The following is a 24,933-nucleotide window of genomic DNA, read 5'->3' as shown; positions in this document are numbered from 1 at the left end:
TTTTAGCCTCCCCTACCTCTCTAGGACTAAAACCAGAACTTATATACATGACAATATGTGTCCTGTTCAAGAATGCATGTGCAAATACTGTACATATGTGTTTTGGTAGAGTGCATTTCATTCAAAACACTAAGGTTTACTTACCTGAAATTCTTATACAATAAAGTAAACAAAATGAGAACTTTAAAAATGTTTATTTTTTTCTTAAAAATACCCATCCTGGAAATGACACTTCTAAGAAGCTTCTTTTTAGGAACATGGCACAAGAAGCCTGAAAATCACCACAATATAACTTTATGTTACAATAAGAAAAAGTGATCAGAAACAAACATCTAAGCTGTCTACACAGTAGGGTGTAAGACACTTGGGACAGATTCACAGAGGTCTTTATATAGCAAGAAACATCAGGTTTCTTGTCTGATCTGCAAGAATTAACATTGAAGAAGATAAAATTGTATCTTCTTTTTTTGCAATCAAACTTTATTTCTTGTGAATAGATCTCCCAAACCATAAAACCTAATATGATATTTTTGACCTGAAAATGGTAAGCACTAGCATTCTCACTTGTGTTAGTAAAGAACAACTATGGTGTTCTCTAGTAAGGGTCATTCACATCTGATACAATTGCTAATGTGCAAATAGATAGGTAACATAGGTAGGTAACTATCAGGAGTCATAGATGAAAACAGACAGACCCCAGAGATCTGCTTTCACAAAGCAACCATTGATATCTTGCTGACAACAGAATCAGCTAAGAAAACGAAGGTAGTATGCAGTCACCACTGCTTGCAACATGTGGGTTTTTTTGTTTGTTTGTTTGTTTGTTTGGTTTTTGTTTTGTTTGTTTGTTTGTCTTTCTCCTCAGCAGAGTGAGTAAAACAGTGGCAGACCACTAAGAAATCTTAGTCCTGCTGAGGGTCTGCAGGAAGGCCTGGAGAATGAGGAGCATGAAGTGTTTGTTTTTTTAGAACAGTGGCTCTTTCATCGTGGCAGGCTAACAGGCCTGGGAATACTCTATTCTGCTTCTGCTTGGTACAGAGTACATTTGAAGAGATAATAACAGCAAGCAACGTATCATAGCTTTATGATCACTCATCAGCTTTGGGGAGTCTGTGAAATGAAAGGCCCCCAGACTGGACAAGGTTGAAAGGTTGAGGCTACAACCAGACTTTTTGTTCCTGAGACGGCCAGAGCCATTACTGAACAACAGACAGCTGTGAATAGATGATGGGCATCTTTGCTTTGTTGCTGCTCCCTGGTTTAAGGATACTCTTGTCCTCCTTCTGCCCCTTCTATATTTGACAAGTTTGCTTTCAGCAGATATGACAGGCACTGGTGGGGGTCACTGGCCCAGTTCCACATTTCCACACTTGGCTTGCTCCAAGTTCACTGGCCTGAACTAATGTCTCCAATGGAGGTCGTGCTACTGAACATTATGAGTTTTTATATATTAAACATGCATTAGTGGTTTTACCCTGCTTATCTGACAGCTGTAGAAAAAATAAAGAAAATTCAGTTTGAACATTAAAAAGCAGGGCTTAATTTATGTCCAGTACTTTTGTTCCCCACTTTCTTTTTCATTTGCCAATTGCAAAGCTCAAGGGAGATAATAAAATGGAGGAGCTGCTACTTTATACTTCCATGTCTTTCCAAGTGCCTGTGCCTTGCTGGGTGAGCTAAATCTAAAACTAGGAAAAGAGTTTTCAGATGGAAATTTGATTAAACAATACAATCATCTGTCTCACAATCTGTTTTTTTATAAGGAAAGTATTTTTTTTTTCCAGGGGGAATTTTCTTTCAGAGGGTTTTGTATGAAAAGGCAGACGTCATGAATACTGATGGGAAGGGCTCAGTGTTTTGTTATTTCTGTATAACAAAGACAAAATGCTTTAATAAAATCAGAAAACACAGATGTTACTTTAAGTATATTTTGCATCTTTTACTTTTTTTTTCTTCCCTTTTTTTTTTTAAGTTGGGAACAATCCCTCCCTCAGACTGACAATGGCAGCTCATGACAGACAAAATTAGCAGCTGGAAACTTAGCCAAAATTTGGGGCTTTTTAGTATGTTGTTATTGTGTGGGATTTTCTTAGATGGTGAAAGGCATGCTTGAAGGAAGAGGCATGGATGAATTGAAAGTCCTTGTTTCTCAATATAGTTTGACTGGATTTCAGTTTTTATAAACAGTTTAAAATGGGAAAATGCACAGCCCTTTGTTGAGAAATTAGCCTATTGTGTTTTTCTCTTTTTTGTGTTTGTGTGTGAGGACTTTAGAGGGAAGCTCATGTGGTTTGATAATATATACTTTTCATATTGTTTTCAAGATACCACATTTTCATTGGTTTAAAAAAAAAAAAGTTTCTGTATGTCATTGGAAAAGCAACATCTATCAATTTCTGTTTCTAGGGAGAAACCTAGAGATACCTGGTCACTCAGACTCTTGACTAAATAGTGGATCAAAGTGAAATAATTTCCTTGCTGTTTGCTCAGTATATTTAGGTGTCATGGTTGTTTTATATTCTGTGAATTTTACAGTAGCAAAGACGTCTACTAGAGCCTTGTCAGGGTGCAGAAGAAATCTGCTGGCGTGGTTAGATTTTGACAGTGTCGTCTTTATTTTCTTTGTGCATAGTGGTTTACACCCTGCCTGTTAAAATGGGCACCAGCAGGGTTTTGCCTTCAGCATGCCCAGAGCTGGGAGAGGGATCACGGCTGGGGATTATGTCCAAGTCCACCTGGTTGTCCACTGGTCTAAGTTAGTGCAGCCTTTAGGAGCCCTGCTTTCCTCAGGGCCAGATAACTCCAAGGCAGGAAACCTCTTCAGAGTTTACACTTTCTATACTGTATAAATGCTGTGAACACAGTGGAGGAGTAAATCTGCAGGTCATACTTACCTTTCCATGAGACCTAGCATAGATGTATTCAGTGCTAGGCTTGAGTGAAAACATGCAATTGTGTTTTGTCTGCTTTTGGCATATCTTGGACCTCTGTGTTAATGGGGCTGCAATTTACAACAGTAGCTACTCCAGAATGGTCTCTAGATGCTTCACTCTTGAGGTATGTTTTCCTCAAAGAAGGCGAGGCAAAAGATATTTCTGTTCAAGAGGCAACGGATTTAGAGGCAGGATTTTATAGGTTTCCTGTTTTTGTCACAGTTATGTTCTGTCTCCTTATAAACCTGTGGGTTTTATAATGAAACACACTTGCTCAGGATTGCTGAGTGGTCATTCGTTTCCTGGCCAGCATATTTGTATATGGATCTTTTGGTTATGCTGTCTTTTGTTCTTTCAGGGTATAAGCTCTTCAGAGGAAGGATCATAGCTCTGGGTTCATACTACATATAAGAAATTGTGGGGAATACTGGGAAAATCCACCTGCCAACACTGGAAGATAATATTACATTCAAAACAAAATACTAGCATTTGGAGATTTAGCTTCCGTTCTTCAAATCAGCTGTGACTTTAAGCAACTCATTCAGGTAAAAATATCCTTTAAATACATGCCAATGGAAGGGAACACCTTGTAATGATTATAGCTTTATTGCAGGGTGGTGTTGACACCTGCTGAATGCATATAAACATAAAAAGTGAATTAGAAATGATGATGAAATGAGAAGGGATCACAGGGTAGAAGAGAAAATACCGCTGTCCTTGTTCCATTTCAAAGATAAAGCGATGTTATGTTTTTGTGCTAAAATGCTTAGTATGTAAACATTCCTTTTCAAAGAAGACCTGTTTACTGAGATAAAGTAATTCAACAAAAATAACTAGGTTGGATTTCAAAGAACATTCTCTGAAATACTGCCTGATCTCTAGTGTGCAACTGCTGGAGGAACAGGGAGTTGCTGCCCATGGGAGAATATCCCAGGTTTTGTTCTATGAGGAAATTTGCTGCTTCGATGTGGTTCTGTCCTTCCAGATGCCTGTGAATTCCTCCAGGGTACCCTGGAGCAGGACTACTCAGGTATTCTTCACCTCAACTCTTTTAACAAGTCTCCTAATCTCTCCAGGGCCTTTGCATTTCAATTAGTGATTACTTTTTTTTTTCTTTTTTTTTTTTAACTGGATATGCTTCGTCACAATCACTTTGAGGGTTAGAAAATGTTGTATCCACTGGGTCTACCTATACATATTATATTTGGTAAAGGATCACTTTAATAAGGAAAAATGATTTTGAATTCCATTGACTGGTGACATTTCCTTATTTCAGCACCATTTTCTTTTTAGACTTTATGGAAATTTGTTCCCATACTAATCATGTAGTGTTACTTTGTATGTAAATGTTATGATTGCCTCCCTATATTAGGGATTCTAATGCAGGAGAACATAGTAGATGGGAACTTGCTTTTTCAGGTTATTTTTCCAACTCCCAATATGCAGTAGAGTAGTATTAGAGACCCTGAACCTAACTGAAAATGAGGGAACTAATAAGCTGCTGTATGGCTCATATTCATAGCTTGTGAGCTGAACTTTTGAGGAATGGCCTGTTTTCCTGTGTTTCTGAGAGGATTTGAGGATTTGGAGTACGTTTGTCCAAAAATAAAAAATAAAAAATAAGGGCGTGATGGAGGGGAGAGAAGGGGGCTCTGGAAATGGAAGATAAGGAAAATATTTTGCCTAGGAAAACATCATGTATGCAGAAAGTATAATACCAGGTACTGTGAGAAACCTGGTACTGATGTTTCTGGCCTTTTTCACAGTTTGTTATAAGGACCATTCCCTATCATTTCCATTTGGAAGCATTACTTCACACTTGCAACTGCACAAGAGCAAATGGAGCAGAAGAGCCTAATTAAAGTTACAGGGACTTCTTTATGACAGAGCAAATGTTGGTTTAATGATACAGTTACAAGTCACAAAGAAATCAGAGCAGACGACCCAAGTTTTATACATTTTTGGCAAAGTAAGTGGGAAACTATGTGCTAAAGTGAGATCAACAGATGGGATGGAGGAAGAGGGGTACAGGAGGGGAAGAAAGCTACACACCCATGTACAAAACCAAAAAAAGCCCCCCAAGCCCTAACCAAACAAATAAAAAGATAAACAAAACAAAGAGATAAACCTTGCAAGAAACAGATTTTTTAAACAAAGTTTGCCAAGTAAGCATTTTTTTTCTTTTTTTGAGGGCAGATGCAAAGTGCCTTTCAGTTCATTTTGGATAGGAATAAGTGAACACATGCTGTGCTTTAATAAATCTTGGTGTAACCCCAAAGGGGAATCTCAGACCTGTGTTGGAGTTTGGTAATAGTTACCAAGCCTTTTTGCATTCTTTCCTCTCTTTGTCTGTGTTGGGAAAATAAATAAATAGTGATATGCAGAACTTCAATTCCGCCTTCTTACACAAGGACACAAACAGGGCAGGTAGATGGCACTCGTAGCATCTAGACAGTATCTAGTATTTTCAAATCTACTATTAAGACTGTGGGGCTGGGAGTCAGAACTCGACAGTTCAAAATCCTGCTATAACTGACCTTGGACAAAAGTTATTAAGTTAACACTTTCAAAATTCTCTGTCCAGAGAGAATTCTTACCTTATCTTCTTAACTTTTCTTCAGTTCATTCTCAGAGGTTCAGCTCTTAAATTTCCTTCTTAAATTCCTTCTTCAGCTGCTAAGTAATCTAGTTTTCATAAAAGCTAAGACACTGATGTAACCTTTCTGAATCTTTGTTTTCCCTTTTATGAAAAAGGAATAATATAATTCAGTCACACTTTATTTCACTTTTTCTGTATTTGGTCATTATTTTCTTTGCTTTGAAAAAGCATAGTAATGTTTCATATTAAGTTTGCATAATCATGTAGTCCTGTCTCTGGCTTTGCTATCATCTCTTCTCATGCTCCCAGCATTGTGCTGTCTACTGCTTGTTTAGCTGATTTTTTAAGACAGAGATCAGGAGTGAAATCTCATCTCTGTCAAACCCAGTGAAAACAATTCCAGTCTTTAAAAGAATCAGGATTTTATCTCAAATCTTGTTATTTGCCTAGAACACTTGGATAACTGATAATAATAATTGTTAACATGTACCATTCTCTGATCCCTGCCAAGCATTCTGCATAAAGACTTAATACATTTGGTAAATCTGGAGTTTGCTTAGTATCAGGCCATTACAACTGTATCTAACAAGGACAGAGAGCTCAGGGGAATATTATCCTGACTGCAGATGTGTTGACATTGGTGAGCCTTATGACACATCACACACTTATACAAAGCCCTGAAATTTAGTCATATATACACTTGGCAAATTCCTGCCAGTCCATTTTTCTGGGCTGCCATAACTTTTTTGGAGAAGAGTTTTAGCACACAGAAGAGGTTTAATGTATAAATTTCACTCTGCTTCCAACAGTTGGATTTTGTACAAATCCTGTAATACATGAATCAAAGCTATTGAGAGCACAGACAGTGCAAACAGGGAATGTCTGACACATGAATCTTCCAAGTGCACTACTGTACTTAACAGAAAAGGCTTGCAAAATTCTTGCTATTGTACACGTACTTTTCAGCTTACTGAAGCTGACCTTGCAGGTAACTCTGAGAGCTAAAGAAGTTGCCTTGGTTGAAGGGAGGTTTTTTTCTGAGCTACATGTATGGTTGTCACTTAGCTTTTTCTTAATGCTATTTTTGTATGAGATCATAGTTTACTCTGTTCAAATACCTGTGAAAAATATTCAGACACCTCTTCTTTTGGAGCAACTTAGAACAACCCTATTGATGCCAGTGGTCGCACTTGCTGGATGTGAATGCTTTGGTCTAGATGTAGACGTATAAAAAGCATCTGCTATTCCATGCACTGTGGCACAGACAGGATACACTCCCAAATGGAACATATTTTTCCATGCCCACAATCCTTTGAAAGCTCTGAAATTCATGTCTGGGGAAACTATTTGGTCAATACGCACTGTAAAGTTACCAATGTGAACTTGTGTCACGGGAAGACTGATCTTCTCACAGTCAGCGCAGGTAACTGAACAGCCTTCATTTTGTTACTGTGGATTGAATTGTTCTTGAACCTTTGTTTCCACATGGTATACACAGCACCTAACCATATATGTGATGTCAGGTTTAAAATAAAGTGTTTCCTTGAATCAGGGTAACATTAGGACCTTCGTTAGAACTGAGAGGAAAAATTGCCTCTTGGTTTCTCCCTATTTTGAAGCTGAAACAGTGCGCCTATGATTTGTGGTCTCTGAGTGTGAAGTGATCACACAAATGATGGTTGTGACAGAGGAAGAGTGAGGGTAAGAATAAGCTGAAGGCAGTTTGTGGACTAAAAAAGTCAGATATAATTTTAGGGGCCTAAATTCTTTCCGTTCCTTTTTAGTTTGGAAAGGGGAATAATAACAAATTACATTTTGCAGGATGAAAAATACCTCTAGTACAGTATTGGTACCTACATTAGACCTTGTGTTTCCAAGGTGGCCTTTGCCCCTCATAAATTTCCTATTGCAGTTGGTCACAAAAAAGTTAATTACTAATTTCTAGGCAAAAAATGGATTAATTGACTAGGACTTAAAATATTATTGTTTACTTTATGTAATAGATTCAGTGAAAATGAAATGAAATACTTCCATCTCTGGCCGTGATCTATTTGTGTTAAATGAAAAAACAATTGTATCTATCTATCTGGTCTACTAATAACCTATAATCAATTTTCTGTGTCTGGGCATTAACTGTTAAATGCAGGTAACTTGTTTTGTTTTTATTGATAGCATTAGTTTTTAGGCTGTACTTTAGACATAGTGACATAGAGGTCACATTGGTAACTGGTGGAGTTAGACGCAAATTTGATTTGCAATGATAGAAAAATAGGAGCAGGTACAGTCCATTTGTCATAGCATTTGTTCAATAAGGCAGATTATCAAAATAATGATAAAGCATAAATAGTGTATTTCACCAAATGTGCTGAACAAACAAGGATTAAATGTGACTTTGAACTCTTCCCCATACATTATACTGAACCTCTTGCTTTCACTTCAGGACAGCTCAAACACATGCCTATCAGTTTTCCCTCTGGAATGTGGTGGAAATACTCTACAGAAACCACTCACAAAGGTAGCTCTTGCATCAGTGGGACACTGTGCCTGAGCAAATTTACCAAAGGAGGCTACTTGTGAACTATTGACTCAGTTAGAGCTCCTCCAGATGGTTGCACTGCACTCTGCGGTGAGCTAGGCATCATCTATGTCCTTCCTTCTGCTCCACTGTGTGCACTTGCCTAGGGTTTTGTCTGAACTGCTCTTGTTTTTCCCACATCACACTATTCTTCCTTATCTGTTTCTTTGCTGTCCCTTGCTTGGGTCCTGGTTCTTTGTACATATATTTCCTGGAAATACATTTTCAGATCATAAAAATTCTTCTATATGCCTCTCCCTTTGTATTTATGTGTGTGCATGTTTGTATGCATGTGTAAAAGTCTGGATACCTTTGTGTGATATACAGAGTTTACTAGGATGAAATTAAGGTCTTATATATGTGATACATTATTCACGATGCTCCAAACATTCCAGTTCAATTCCTCAGCTTGTTACTGTGTTCTGTTTTATCGCATGGCATATTTTGAGAACAGCTCTTTGAGAACTGTTTAGTTCAAGAACTTTAAAACTTTTAAAATAAATAAATAGAATAAAAAGTTCTTTTATTCTTCTGTCACTCTACTTGCCAAGCTAGTTGGTCTTTTGCTAACAGCCTGGATCTACAGACTAAAGACCAGCTACAGGAGAAGTTGACTTCAAAGCATTTTGGCTAAGTGTGGCTTCCACTATACAGATGAAGTCAGGTGCTTGTGCTATATGTACAAGGCTAACCAACTAGATGTTTGCTTTTCTATTTTGAAGACAGTCTTCCATTCCATACCTTAAAACTATTACAAACTATTACTGGTCTTGAAATGCATATTCTGTTTTTTTTTGTTTGTTTGTTTGTTTGTTTTTTTTTTTACTGGTATACCCCTCTTTACAATGAAGTGGAAGGCAATAGATAAAGATTTGTTAAAGGAGGAAAGGAATTTAATCTCTTTCAGCTGTGAATTTAGAAACTGTAGTTCTTCAAGATATGTGGGCCTAGCAAGTGAAGTGTTCAAATAAGCCTGGATTAGTATGTATTAACTCACTTCATATAGAAAAGATGGTAAAACGCTCTAATGAAGTCATATTGACAAAGATCATGCAATCCTATGTGTAAATTTCACTGTCGTGCATGTAGAAATGTATGTATTGTGTGAAAGTAATTGTGGGTATGTTGTGTGTTGATGTGAATACTTTGATAAATATTTCGACTCTTGAAACATGAAGGCACTTAAATATACAGTTACTACTGACTGAGTCAAATATGTGCTTCTCTTAGTAACAGTATGAAAAATTAGAAACTAATGTATAAAATCTGAGAATGTGGGGGAAGTCAAAGCAGAGTAATTCTTCTTGAAAGGAAATGTTGAGGAGGGGAGATATGGATAGATATGGAATGTGCAAAGTGATGATAAGAAAACATACAATATACACCTTAAGCTGTTGTTGTATCAAAAGAACTTTGCTTTCTTAGGCTCTGGAAGAAAAGCTACTGAATAAAATAAATTGGTCTGTGGCCTCTTGAACTTGCTAGAAACAACCTTGCTGTCAAGCGCAACGCTAACTTCAGAGATCTTAGCTGAAAGGTATTGTCACCCTCCCTCTTCTTCTTCTTTTTCTTCTTCTTTTTTTTTGTTCTCCCTGTTCTCTTGGGGAACTATTTTGTCTATACTGATTTGTACCCATAAGGAGCAAATGGATGCAGATCCAAAATGTTGCCAGGGATCGGGATAGCTCTGACAGTTCTGACGAGGCTAGCAGCCTCGAGAAAAGTCAACCAAGGCTCTTGGCAGCCAACCTGGTTTGGGGCAGGCAAAATTCTGGTCCATTTCTGGACTGGTGTCTGGAAACATTCATCCCATGATGGCATAAGTCATATCTAATGGATCAGTTCTGGGCATATATACCCATTTGCCATTTTGCATGCTTCTGTCTCTGCGAAGGTCTGCGCCTAATGAATGCCGAGGGAAATGTTCTTAATGCTGCTTTTGAGGTATCACTTCTTTAGAGAAGACAACCAATTTTACTGTTTACTTTGTTACCATGTCTCAGAAGTTCCTTCACCTCCTGACTGTGACCCTTACTGTGACCTGCAAATTGAGGTAATTGCAAATTCTCTACTCCATCAGCAAAGAACAGTATCACTCTTTGATTTGCATTTGTCCACATCTGAGCCTCGCATAAGCAGACACAACATCAGAGATTGATATTAAAAGCACTCAGCATATGGCAGTGCTACGTCTAAGTTGTAATTTTATTTACATGCTAAAGTTAGTTATTTCTGGGAACACTCGTACGTTTTGCCAGGTATTCTAGTACCTGGTAGCTAGCTATTCTGTCATTTTACCGATTGTTAGTAGACTTCTGCCAAGTTGTTTCTCTTTTGTTATGAAAGAGATAAAAATAAAATGGGCTGGACCTGCATCAAGAAATGATTTTAGATACAGCTTGGCAACAGAAGTGACCCTCAGCAACATTTTCCATTGTACAGTCACTTTTTCTTTTTTTTTTCTCTTAACTGGGCAGTATGATAAATTGCTAATTTCAGGTCAGACAGCTTAAAGTGCAGAACAAAAACAATGACACCATGGAAAATAAAAAGGTTGTCCAGCATATTGAGTTTAAATTTAAATCTGTCTCTCTCAGGAAGCAGACTTTAGCAACAAAGATGGAAACACCTCAGAGGAATATGTCTGAAGCCTAATGAGCAGGAATATCTTTCAAATTCACTAAGACAAGCAGGATCCTTTCTTCTGAAAAATGGATGAACAAAACCTTTTTTTCTTCATCTCTCCCCTTTTATATAGCAATAATTCTACTGTGTCTGATTAAGAAGTTTTTTGTTTCTTTCTAGTTCACCAAGTGTCTACTTTCTGTTTTTAAGAGGTTAACATGACGGCGGTAAAATCAATTGTCTCTTTGTATGTGTCTTTTTCTGACCGAATAAAATATGTTAGGAATGGTCTCAGAATGGTAGATCTATTCCTTGTCAATACAAGTCTGTAACAATATTATGAAATATTTCAGAAATGCTTACTGGGCATTTACCAGCATTTTCAGAAGTTAGGTGCTTAGATCCTATTGAATATACTGGGAGTTAGGAATTTCTTGATAATGTCAGATGTCCAAATACCCAATAACTGCTAGTTTTTAACCCACTAAAATTGATGACAGCTAAGTAACCAGTACTGCAAAATCTTTGTAAATGTGATTCTGGGCTCTTCAGTCTTTCCTGAAACTGAGATTGGACTGTTTAATCATGAACATGGTTTAGAAAAGTTTGTCTTGATTGTTGGTATACTTTGTTCCCGAGGGAGATACCACTACTATTTCAAATATCTCATTGTCATGTCAGTATTTGACACATGAATGCGATTTATCTGTGTTAAATATATTTATCCTCAGTGATTTTACTCGGCATATGAGAAGATGCAGTCACAACTGCGGATGTTTCAAAAGGTAGGGATATAATGTAAACTTGTAAATAATTAGGAATTTACTGGGTCAAAATTTAGTTACTGCAACCTCTCATATCAAGCCAGCTTCTGTATGATTTTTATTGCACTTCTCTGAACAATTTCCAGCATGCCAAGATTTTGTTGGTGATGAAATATATGAAAAGTGAATACAAAATTCCAAATTTACTGCATTACAGCCCTGTGGTGGGAGACTATTAAATCCCTGCACTGTGTGTGATAAAATGCCTGCTTCCTGCTTCTTCCTGCCTGGGTAAGTATTGAAAAGTCTTTGTCCTTTTTTCTGCACTTCATCACGTGGCAAATTCATGTCTAATTTACTTTTCACTACCATATTGAGATTTTCTAGGTTTTTGGTTCTAATTGAATAACAAAGTTTTAGACAATTTCCTGGAGTTACAAGCTAGAGTGACCATCTGTGGGACTAAGAGTCATTAAGTTTCCATGTCATTTCCACCCATTGTCTTCCTTTTAGACTATCCATAAGGATTCCAGTTAGCAACCAAACGTAATGATGGGTTGGTTTTTTGTGTCGTGGGGAACACCTGTCTGTTGGGAAGAAAACTGAAGCTTCCAACTTTTTTAAAGTAGATCAGTGAAGAATTGTCAGTTGGGAGCAACATTTGCTCACTAGCAATCTGGTTTGGCTACGTCAAATCCATGACCCAAAACTGAAAGATGTGGTTGCCTGATCAGTCTGTTTGTTCAGGGCTAAAACATAATTTAGTTTAGGCTAAAACATAACTTTCTTTATCGGGTCATAAAATAGCACTTGAATAGCTTTATGTATGCTTGGCTATACTTTTAATACTCTTTCTACAGAATTCTCACCTACGTTTAACTTAGCTTTTTTACTGAGTGTATAGATCTGGTGTGAAATTAGGGGGGTGTCCCAAGCACAATAAGGACCAAAATGAATATACGGAGAGATCCCACCTTCTGGTTTATTAGCTGAATTGATAATTAAGTGACAAACTCAAAGGGTGAGAGAAACATGTTTTATATATGTTTTTACATATGGGTATCCTATTAAAAAATGATTTGTTTTTCCTGCCTAAGGTTCAGACATTGCATTTAGTCCCTGTATTGCTCATTTTTTTTCCTCAGGAGTTAGTATGTCAATAGTGAATTTCAGTTTTATTAATGAATTCTTCTTACCTATTAATCCTTCTCCATTTTTATGTCAGTTGTTCTGTTTTTTTTTTTACTTCTGTCCTAAAATGTTGTGTCCTGTGTTTACTGAAGCTGTATTCTACCACAGTGACAGCTGCATTTCAGGAGTGGGATTTCCTGTTCTTTCTGGTGTATAATTTCCAAAGCTGTCTTAAAATAAGGGAAATACAATTGGCATTTTTTCTACAGCACCCACATTATTACAAGTGCTATGTGGAAAAGATACAAAGTCTGTTTCCCTGCCCAAAGGACTTCTCAATCATTTTTAAGAGTAGTTTAGCAAGTGGAATCAGAAAATAGTATGGAACACATGCAGATGAAGCATTCTGCAGTAATTATTTTCTTTGACTGATCAGATCAGATGCACATACAGCTGCAAAAGAAAGATTTTCTTGTAGCAATAATTATTGCTAATAAATGACTTATGAATGTGGTGGGGATGGTTAGTGATTGAAGTAAGAAAAAGGCAGTGGAACAATAGAAAGGAATAGAAAGAAAAGGTGGCCCCTTTTAGGTGTATGACTAAATGAACATTTTACATTCTGGGACTTTCAGCAAGTTAGGCCTGTACCGAAGATGAGTTTTGCTGAGTGGCTTCTGTAATTTTGTACCAAGTCCTTTGAAATCATTTCTGGCTGAGACTGGAAGAAATCAGGCTTAGAAATGAAGAAATGAAAAACCAGGATTTGATTCATCTTTTTTGGTTTTGAAACCAAAAACAATTGCCCATGTTTTAGTATTTTTCTCCCTTGTTCTAGCTGTAATTTGTGCAGTTGGGCTCTGAACTGACAGATTTACTGCAACACACAGAATTTGACCCTTAATTGCAGCAAAAGAAAATGGGCGGTGGAAGGTTTGCAAATTTCCTGGTGTCTTTAGCCTTCTGTTCTTATGAGGCATCAAGTTCCTCTCTATTTTATTCTTTTTTCACTTTTTCTTTTTTTTTTTCTTTTTTTTTTAATCATGCAGGTTTTCTTTTGGCAAACAGGTTTCCATTTCCTTCTCTTTTGCAGAATTTGTGGCCACATAAGTTATCAGCTATAAAAAGGCAAGAGCAGGAAATCTTGTCCTTGACATACCCGGTGGAATAAATAATCAAAAAAAAAAAAAAAAAGTGAGCCATTTCCCATTACTTTGTTCTGTTGGTAATTGCTGTAAGAGATTGCCAGAAGGAGCAGAGTCTGTCTTCAGGTCAGGATGGTAAACTGTGGTGTCTGGCCATACTAAAGAAAGCACAATTTTTATTTTCTGCTAAATGAGGTAGAGCCGTTATTTCTTTTGACAGCTAACCTTGTGAGCAGGATTAACTGCAGAAGAGTATGCAAGGTCCGTGTTGAACAGGGGTGAGAACAGTAACAGAGATAGAGCCGAAGGATGAAGAGCAGGCCACTGTGTTGGAAAGAGGCTCTGTAGCTTGCATAGCTGATTCACAAGATTCATGATTTAAAGGTCTGGACTCGTATTCTAATATTGTAACGCTATGAATGGTAAGAAGGTGACGGAATCATTTCCAAAGGATCAGTATTACCTAAAATATAACAACATATCAATACCTTAGACATGTATTGTTGGATAATGGGAATCATTCCTTAGAAAGACTTACCTCCCCTGATTACCTATACAGACAGCCTAGATGGTAGGTCTTCTGGGGTTGATGTGTGGTTAAGTTCAGTCAGACCCATTTCATTCTCCCCCTTTTTCCTACTCTGCGAAACACGGCAAACTGATATTTAGCCATGAAGAAAATGCTTTGTTAATTGCATATGGCAATTCCTTGCTCTGTTATTACAATTTTCGGTGTAGCATCACAGGACTTCACATCTTAGGCAAGTACAGGATTGCTTTCTGCTCACTGCCTTACAAACACAGCAAAAAGATGGTCCCTGCCCTTCCAGCCTAAATATCAGAGACAATGGATGGAGGCAGCCTGGCCAGTACAGAAGTAGAATCCCCACAAGGGGAAAACTTGGGCAACTAGAGTCACAAGAGTGACGGCACAGCACAGGGTCACAAACTTGTGCCATAAATCCCAGCTCTGCAAACTCTGTCCAGCTTGAGGGCCAGAAAAAGGAACCAAATATGTCTGTTTCTGCTTTGAGCTTAGCTGGAACATTGACAGACCTCAGGGACAGCAGGAGCACGCCACATACACCAGGAAAGCATAAAGCAAAGAGAGTTTACCTTAATGCCTGGATAATAATATTAGTAAATTACGATAGGTTAAAGCAAGAGGGACTGGGGAGAGGAGATAGCAATCTTCTCTTCTGTCTGGTTTATACAAGCAGAACTTCCTTCTGTGCTTCCCCATTTTCTTGGCTACTGAACTCAACGCTCTTTGTTTCAGTCGTCTTTAATAGCTGCTAACAAGGAAATCGCTCTGTATTCTTCCATTGCTTACACTGCACTTAAGCTCAGGATACAGAGTATATAGCTAATATATTCCATGTTTAATTAGCCCTCTGGTGTCAAGTTAAAATTTGAACTTGTTGGGTTACACTTCTTTCTTCTATAAGTAGATCTGACCTGGGGAGTGGCTGTCTGAACAAAAAAGTGCAGTGTTACAGCTGCTCTTTTTAGTCCTAGAAAATGAGCAGTAGCAAACTCTGGATCCCTAGGTTAATTTCTGGGATACGCTCTGAGATGCCTACAATGAATGATGTAACTTTCTGCACTGCACTTTCTGGAAGGGTAATGTAATTTTTATATGTCAAGCATCCCTAGAATAGGCTGTGCTTGCTGTTTTTGTATATAGGGATTTCACGGCTTCTCAGCAGCACAGATAAAACTGAAGTGAGCATTATCTCACGTTGTTAGTGGGGTGAGGGAAAAAGAGGGATTGTGACCAATGCCGTTGAGATGAAGGAGCCTTCCACCAGCTGCTGTTGTCTCACATGTGCTCATCTCCTGATGCAGAAGCTGCCAGATTGGCTTGCTGGTTTTGCGCTATTATGGGGAGCAGACACATGACTATTTTGCTATTTCCTACCCTTTACTATATCTAAAAATAACAACAGTAGTATAAGCAGTCTTAGTATTAACATGTCCATAATAATATTGAGAACTAAATAATTAAACCAATATCAATCCAGAAAATGATGTACTTTTAATATAACAGTGTGCTACTTTCTATTAGTTGATAGTGTTTGAAATTTTCAAATGGATTGAGGCTTCTACAGGTGTTTTTTACCAAAAAAATTGTACTTGAGTACTAAGTTTTATGAATTTTTTCTACTAGATATAGAAATAATGAAATTGCTAGCTAGGCTGCTTTTGTTGACGTGCAGCTGCCAATCGGTAAGATTCATGAAGATCCCTTTTGTGTGCCTGTTGTTATCATTTGATATGTGACATAAACTGGGGCAAACAAGATTCTTATTGCAAGTGTCCATTTTGATAATGGAGACCAAATGTTAAAAGATAACAAAGAAACAAGTGCTTTTTCTTTTTTTCCTCTTCCCCCCCGGCCCCACAATGGAACAGGCACTCCTCAATTGCACTGGGTTCTGAGCATTTGTTTTTAGATCTGAACTTTGAATTTGGTAACATAACAGTTATGAGAAGCCAGGCACTTAGATAATACACGGTCAATATATTTAAAGTCTTTGTTTAGCATTTTTTCTTTTTCTTCTAAGGGAAGCATATTGATGATGTAAAGTACAGGTACCCAAGAGGTTAATCACAACTACAGTAGAAAATATCAAACTTCAGCAGCATGGATAATGGCAGTACAAATTACTGGAATGAATACAATGAAGCTCTTTGTTTTCATATAAGAATTAAAAGATATTTCCAAATGTATCGAGCACATTCTTCGCTACAGCAAAGTCTGTTAAACTGGTGACCAGCTGTGCTGTCATTTTTTGTGTGTGTTTATGTTCTGATCATGTCTTTGAAATGGCTTTTCTCTTCAGGTAAACCATTCACCAGTCATCAAGTGAGAATGATTTTCAGGTACATCATATGGAGGCCATTGAATGGAAGGGTTGTTCATTTAAGTTAGATCCACACTGATGAAGCAGTGGTTTGTAGTATTTTACCAGCCTCCAGGACCTTAAGGTAAATTCACATAGTCTTTTTTAGCATAACTTCCTGCACATAATTTTTTTGCACCAATTGATTTTCAATCAACTCTATGCTTAAAAGTGCTTAAGATTGCTCCTTTCTGGTTCAGAAGTGTGCAGAGAGATTGAGAGGTTTGGATGAGTATGTTGGATTTGCGTTTAAACACAAGCTTAACTTTAAGCAGGGCGATAGTCTCACTATGTCTGTAGGATTACTGTAGGATCATGTGCCTGTATTTAAGCAGTGCTCAGATGCTGTAATGAATCTGAACGCTGGGGCTGAGATCTTCCATATTAAGAAAGAAATAGGAATTAGCTGTTTGAGGTAATGCAAATCCAAGCTAAAATCCTACCATGCTCCTTTTTAATAACCCATACCATTATTTTTAATCTATTATGTATATTTTTGTTTTGTTGGCCATGTTTTACTGACATGAAGCCCAAGGCTAAATTCCTGGAGAAATAAAATTATTAAAATTCTGCTTCCATTCCTGTTGCTGTAAATTTAGGCTTTGTAATCTGTGGGTGTTTTGGTACTTGAAGTATGGCATCACTGTGGGTCTATAGTGGCTCCCCTGTGCTGGATCAAGTCTCTATTTTTTTTCTTTTACAATGGGTGAGATGTGTTTAATTTATTGTAGGAAACTCTTAAAGATGCAAGATCCTTTTTAGAGGCTTCTACAATAGCCGTGAAGCACTTATTTAATCCCATTGAATGGAGGCTAGATTTACTAGCTGGGCTAGACATGATTTTTGTTCAGGAGTCATCTTGGAGTACATCGAAGTTTAAAGATCTTTGCAGAAAAACCACAGAGAAACAAAAGGAGTAAATTTTAAAAGGAACTTTGTCAAGGAGTTTTAGATGTTAAACAGATAGAAAAACCATGGTGGCTTGACTGAAGCGAGTGTTGGGTTAGCAGAATCGTTACAGATCCAGTGAGACATGCTAATGAGGCACTTTAAATGCAAGTTTGATGGAAAAAGGGGCAATTTCATACCAAAGTGCAGCAAGGTTACTGAATCAAAGAAGGTACACTTCAGTTCTGCAGACGGGAACAATGCTCCATTGTCGGATCCTTTTTCTTTTGACTTTAAACATGTTTTAACTACACTATTTACTAAATTGTACAATGTGGCTTGCCCACTGATTGAGAATTTATGACCAGAAACAAACCTGTTAGGGGAAAAAAGAAAAACTGAGTGTGATCCATACTGTAGCTGCATGAAATAGCTTGAATGGACTTAACCTGAGCACTGTGGGGGGTGCACAATATGTTTTTCAAGCCCAGGGGCCTGGGATCTGAGTTCAAATAGAATTTCGTCTTTCAATAACAATTTAAAAAAGGGAGAGTGTTTGGAGACATCTGTGGCCTCTCAACCTGTGTTAATATAGATGTCTCAGTTTTGTCTTAAAAAGCCTACTTCAGAATCGTGCCTTGTCAACCCATCCAGCATGTGAAATTCCTCAGATTGCATCATGCTTGAAATTCACAAACATCTTGTTTTACTTTCAATCATTACAGCTCTTTTGGTAAAAATAAAGACTAACAACATCAGTACTTGCTCCTACTGCCATGAAAAATCACAAACCTTTAGCTTCCGTGAAGGAGAACTCGGGCTCTTTTATAAGACCTATTGAACAGCTTTTGGGCAAGATTATTATGCACAAACACAATGAAATGGCCTAATTTTTGCCATGCTATTTGTATCAGGTCTGTTCTCAGACCTTGAAATGGATTTTTATATTATATGTCAAAAATTGTGTTAATTGTCTCCACATTTTGCTACCTTTTATTGGTAAGCTTCTAGTTCATATCTAGGTCTAAAAACACTATCCCTACATAAAGGTTCTCTGTCTACTTTTTAAAATGAAAAATACATGGTATCTCACTGAGGCCCCTTATATTGTAGTGCTTTTTTGCAAGATGGTAAAGCACCTGTATAAAGTGGGAAAGATTTATTTCTCAATTGCAATGGAAAACGCCCATATGAAATAAAATCTATTAGATACACCATCAGCTGGAAAAGATCAGCTATAGATCTACATTTTTGCAAACTTCTATGGTGCTGCAAGCTGGGCTTTTGTTTTTGACCCTGCATAGCAAACTTGTGAGCTGGGTTTTCACAATGTGTTTAGGTTTGGGACTGGTAATTACGAACCTTTAATATGTATTGCAAGTGAGGCATTACATCTAGACACAATTATTGTGTATAGATGCATGTAGATTCATTCATTAAGTGCTTACTGCATAATTTTGTACTGTTTAAACACATTACTGGGTAAGTATCATATATGACTAGAATGAAAGTTTTCTGGTTACATGTATATATCTTTTTATCACAGAAAGTGCAAAAGTCTAGATAATAATAATAAAAACTGAAAACTAGGTGGCAGTAATAACCCAGACATACAGCTCTCCTGTGAGTGATGATGGGATGACTCATACTTTTCTTAGGAATCCTGAGGGTGCTGCAGTCCCATACTGAATGGCTTAGCTATTAACAAACAGTTAGAAAAAGTACAGGACCAAGTGTTCATATGGGTTCATTCATTTAAAAACACAGAGTTAGAACATGATTTGCTGTAATTAAAAAGGAGTAACAAGAAGAAATGGATTGAATATTATAGGGTAAATAATTAATACAACTGAGCTTGTTTAATTGTTATATACATTAGAATCAATTTCTTTCCTAATTGCAGTGAGTGACAGGAGAGGAGGAGCTATGATTACTTATGAAACTCTTGTCTCTTGTGGTTGTGGCTTGGGGCCAGCAAGTATTTGAAAATCCATAAGCAGATTGCTGTTCACACCGGTGGTTATATATAGCCTGTGGGGTGGGTATTCCTCTCATGCCGGGGTAAGCTAAAAGTAATGTGAGGAAAATCAGCAGAATTACTCTGTAGAAGGACTATTATTGGCTCTAAAACTCCCAGGAGTTCATGGTCAACATCCTCATTTATTTAGAGACATGGACTGAGGCTACAGTCCTAGAAGAATCAGACAGCTAAGATTTATTGGCTGACTTCATTGTTTAAAAGCAATACTCTCCTTAGATTCATACAACTTAATTGCATTTGCAAAGAAGAATGTGATGTCCTTTTCTGGTTAGCCAAACTGCTTGGGTGGCAGGACTGGGCAGAAAAGTTTGGGGAATCCTTCATCTTAAATGTGGCTATCAGTCTGACGGTATTGGGTATATCTATTTGCTTTATTCCAATAAATTGTTTTGTTTGGAACTGGGTCGCCTAAATATTCTCAGAACTGTCTGAGCTGCCACAAGCTCATCTTGTTTCATGCAATATTGCAGAGATTTGTTCTGTGTTTGATTTGAATTTATGTACCTCTGCATATGACAAAGATCTTTTAATATCTGCTCCTTTTTCAACAGAGTTCTCTGCTTTGAAAGATCTTGCTGTACAGGTTAAATTCAGAATATGTCAGTGGCACTCCTGCCTGTAATATAGTTAAAGTTGATTTGCTTCCTCTTGTTCTTCAATGAGAAATTTTAAATACATTCTAACTTTTTCTGTGCCTTTGGTCTAACTAGGAAATGTCTTTCTCTCCTTTTTTTTTTTTTTTTTTTTTAGGTATCTCAAGTCCATTTCTGTTACTACTTCTGTCCTTCTGAAACATGTACTTAGGATGGATGAGGTCATAACTATTCGTTATTGAAAAAAAGATGTCTTCCACAAGGTATCCAGAGAATTCACAAAATGTCTAAACCTAGCAGTAATAGAAAGGCATTTCATCTTAGCTGTAGGACTACTTGGTAGGTGGTGGGTACCAGTCACAGGAAGACTTGCTAGATAGTAGATAACAGTTAATGGTGAAGTTTTACCTTAAAAATAATCACTCCTGTTTTCCAAAGCCTCCATTTTCATTCCTTTGAGCCATTCTTTATTTGCATAATAGTGAAGCTTATCAACTCTGTCTTTCTAGTGCTTTCTGAAAAATGTGATAAGATTAGTTTATTTATACATTTTTTGCATATGTTCAGGTGTTCATTATGTTAGGAAAAAATCAGTAAGTCTTTTGTACCTGAGCCAAACTGTCTCTAACCACTGCCAAACTAGATCTTCTGCAAGGATGGGAGGATTTTTGACCTACTCCTAAGGACATGGGGAATAGGATGTGCTTTGGGGTAACTTACTCATTCTGTGAGTCTTGTAAATAAGCACAGTTGGCACACAGCGTAAATTTCTGCATGTCAGGGGTTTAGGTGCTCTTAAGCAATTATTCCCACTTTTATAGGTATGCAGCCAACTATATATACCTTAACTATGCAGCTGAGAGCTTGCTTATAAGCACAAAAACAAGATGTGAATTTTTGTTTATCCATATTTTCCAGGCTTAAGTGCTCTTGATGATGGACTATTGGCCTGTTCTTCCTCTTCTGGCATCTTAGACAAAAAACTGCAATGGTGGTAGCATGGGGTCAAACCTAATGCACACAGCTGTGGACTTTTGCCCCAGCAAGTCTGCTGTCTTCTTTTGACGAACAGAGCTAAAGGTCTATTGGATATGTTCCAATGTTTTAAACTTTTCAAAAAATATATTTCTACAGAATTATATTGTTGAGAGTTCCTGTTGCAATTTAAAACAAACAAACCAAGCTGCAATAGGTATAGTTATCAGCAATACAGAGAAGTTCATAGCAATTACTTTTATAACATCAGAGATCTGCTGAGGGTAATTAACATGTATTGCCTTAAGATCCCAGTACAATTTACACTTTACAATCACATCATAAATAGTAGGATATCTGTGATCTCTTTCATGTCTGTGGCTCTGCTTTTGCTTTTACTTAAGAGTGTTAACCAGATGACACTTTCTGTCCCTTAATTTATTCTAACAGCCTCCTGAATGCCAAAGCTCCTGTTGTTGGAGACCTTGTCTAAGAAAGGAAAAAATGAGCATATGTAATTTCTGGGTGAGTTTACTGGCTTGTGTTCTCTTCAAAACTCCATACAACTGTATTTTGCAGAAGTCAATGTTACATTTTCCTGCAGAGGGGGATTGCAGAATCTTGCATAACAAAAGGCAGCTGAAGAGAATTCTTTATCCTTTCTGGGAAAAGCAGCAGCATCTTATTTGCAGGAAACCAAACATAAATAATTAACTTTGAACACTTGAAGTGAAAATACTTTTGGAGCTGAGGAACAAAAACTAATTTAAGTATATAAGAAGGAAATATATTTCTGTGTACTGTTTCCCAGTTACGCTGCATAAATTAGTAAAGAAAGGTGCCTCTGTTTCAGATAGTTGTGCATGACTTTGAACAAAATAAGTATACTTGCCTTAAAATGCAACATACTTCATGAATCTTCTAATGAGCTCAGAACCTTAATTTACATATCTGGAAGTCAAAGACTTTTTTTTGCCAATCACAGAATCGTCTAGGCTGGAAGAGACCTCCAAGATCACCTAGTCCAACCTCTGACCTAACACTAACAAGTCCTTCACTTAACCATATCACTAAGCTCTACATCTAAACGTCTTTTAAAGACCTCCAGGGGCAGTGACTCAACTGCTTCCCTGGGTAGCCCATTCCAATGCCTAACAACCCTTTCGGTAAAGAAGTTTTTCCTAATATCGGATTGAATCCCAGCATTAACATTTCTGTAGAAATCACTTGTGCATTACATCAAAAAGAGAAGTGAAAATTTTTCAGCAAAAGAAATATTTGTTTCTAAACTAGTTTTTTTTGGTCCTGGTTCAGTGAACGTGTAAGGATGGTTTTCATGGGCACACAAATCTTTAGGGTCAGGGACAAAAGCTGTTAAAATCTTTTTTTCGTGTGGTGTAATACTAAGGTAATAATCCTGTTGATAGTGTGAATGGTGTATACTGATTGCAATGAATGCTTTATATATTCCAAGCAGGAAGGAGGCAATTCCCATTTCTATTTACAGAAACATAATCGGCATGCTTTCAAACCCTTCTGCACATACTTTGTTCTAAGCACATATTCATCATGGTAAACCTACATGTAGTTACAGTTTTGAGAGTAGCTTTTACAGGATTGAAAGCCTTATTTTAAATATGTACTACTTTGGCTGTCATCTTAATGGGAGCTTTTATCTGCAAAACCTTTCTCTGAGCTATTCTCCTAAAGCAGTATAATATTACTAATGATATGTGTATTGGGTCTTAGGTAACTTTACAAATCTTTCATTATACATATGTGCGTACATAAGACCAGCTTTACATGAAACAGTAATCCACTTTTCCGTGGGACAGCAATAGCATGACAGAAGATGTGGGGAACACTTCAGGAGGCAGTATTATAGAGCTATTTCCCAGTAGAGAATCTGGCCAGGATCCTCAGGTTAACTTCACCATCTCCTGTGTATCAGGTCTTAGTGATCAGGTATGGGCAGGACGTGTGATTATTGTTCATTCTGAAACGGCCCAAGTCCTTGTCAGTAATGAAAGAGCAGTGGTAGTGGAGGCTGAACAAAGTTTGTGGTATACATTCTTTTTGTGTTGACTGAACAAATGATGTTATCAACCTTTTTTCTATTCTGAAGTCTAAACACAAGCAAGCCTTTAATGCAGATCTAAAGTTATACAGGTCTAAGTAAGCCCTGTGTAACTTATTCGCCGTTTTGACTAGATTTATCTCTACATGCTTAAAGTGTCTTTATACCACTATAACAGTGGTATAAATACACTGTGCTGAGATGCTGTGTATTATGCATATCTCTTTAACTTTATTAGCATTCTTTTGTATATAAACATTACAATCTGGTCCTGAAAATGTTTCTCACTCGCCCTGGAATCTGGATTTTCAGGCTGGAAAATTGCCTTTAAAAATAAATTCAGAACACTTCATGGATTTGTCTTACACTTAGGTGATAGACTTAACATTTCTCTCATTATGATACTTAAGTTTTTTTAGTATATCATATGTTCTATCAAATTTTCCAACAGAAACATTATGTGAAAACTATATGAGATCTATACTCATGTATTGAATGATTATTTAGCATTGTCAACTGCAGAGGCTTTTTTTCTTCTCTGACCTGATTAGAGATGGCAAATAACAATAATCTTTTCTGGAAATATAGTGACCTGAGATTTTCATTTTGATCTTTTTTTTTTTTTTTTTTTCTTCCAGTATTTGACAGTTTGGGTGCTGAGCATCTACTCAGTCTGCTTTATTGCTGTTCAGCACTTTGTTTGGCTTTCAAGCAAAATGTTCCCATTCTTCATTGCTGGTCCTCTACACCTGCTTTCACTGTTCACTTCATATATTCCTGGCAATTGGTAATTTTACCGGTGATGACCTCCTGGAGAAAATTCTCATAGAATTTGATCAAACTAGTGATATTTTTTAAAGATTTCTTTAGAAACAGAGTGATATTTCTAGTAAGATGTTCCAAAGTTGATTTAATAAAAAAACAAAACCACATACACACACTATAAAATGGACATGGACAAAAAGGCTGCTTATTTCTTCTTGCATCAGGAGGAAATTCCTCTCTTCCCCTGTAATCCAAACACACTCATATCACTGGCCCCATGCACTCCTGGCATTTTGCTGCTGTATGTTTTTATTTAGTATGATACAGCTCATGGGAACCGATTCTGTGATTGTCACCTATGCATTGAACAGAACCACTTCTGTGAACATCTTTTTAGAGGTGGATGACTTTGGTAAAGGACTCTGCTTTTGGAATATGATGCCCTAAATACATGAGTGCATTTGTCAGCAGTGCCTCTACGTACCTGCAGCCACGTGACCCTAGCCCTTTGTGTCAGGAAAATTCAGCTTCCACAACTTTTACTCCTTGGCACATTTGCTGCTCTGGGGCATTAGCAGAAGGCAGATCAGGGTGCCTGGGATGGACACTGCCTCCCTGCAGAACAGCAGGTCTCTGTGGGAGCTGTGATGGAAGCGAGTGCCCCTCCTGCCCGCACACTTCTCACAGCTGTTCCTGCAGGTGGAAATGCAGCCTATACAAATTCATCTACACCTCGTTCCCTTAGAATGCAAGATAGGTGGGGTGAAAGTAGCCACTGAGCAGAGTTATTGTGATGACTCTTTTCTCCAGAATGTTTTCCCTTAAGTGTCAATTTTCAAATGGAAAATATTTCATGTGCCACCACGAAATAGAGATACTGCAGAGTTATGGAACGTTGTTCTTGAAAGCTGTCGTG

The 24,933-nt window shown here is 37.4% G+C and overlaps 1 protein-coding gene across 1 annotated transcript in view; it reads left to right on the top strand.

The window, feature by feature from the left end:
* The window catches only part of LOC308196072 (uncharacterized protein), a 341,236-nt gene that overhangs the window by 36,005 nt on the left and 280,298 nt on the right, over positions 1–24,933 (top strand). Inside the window, exons 10-18 of the mRNA XM_080594553.1 lie at positions 3,292–3,478; positions 3,816–3,963; positions 9,533–9,644; positions 10,002–10,160; positions 11,464–11,787; positions 16,619–16,763; positions 20,358–20,463; positions 21,119–21,280; positions 21,626–21,700. The gene's annotated coding sequence lies outside the window, so the exon portion shown is untranslated. The remainder of the gene's footprint in view (positions 1–3,291; positions 3,479–3,815; positions 3,964–9,532; positions 9,645–10,001; positions 10,161–11,463; positions 11,788–16,618; positions 16,764–20,357; positions 20,464–21,118; positions 21,281–21,625; positions 21,701–24,933) is intronic.

The sequence above is a fragment of the Anser brachyrhynchus genome (genome assembly GCF_964034855.1).
Source record: "Anser brachyrhynchus genome assembly, chromosome: 5".
Taxonomy (NCBI): domain Eukaryota; kingdom Metazoa; phylum Chordata; class Aves; order Anseriformes; family Anatidae; genus Anser; species Anser brachyrhynchus.
This window is presented reverse-complemented; position numbering and strand designations above follow the sequence as displayed.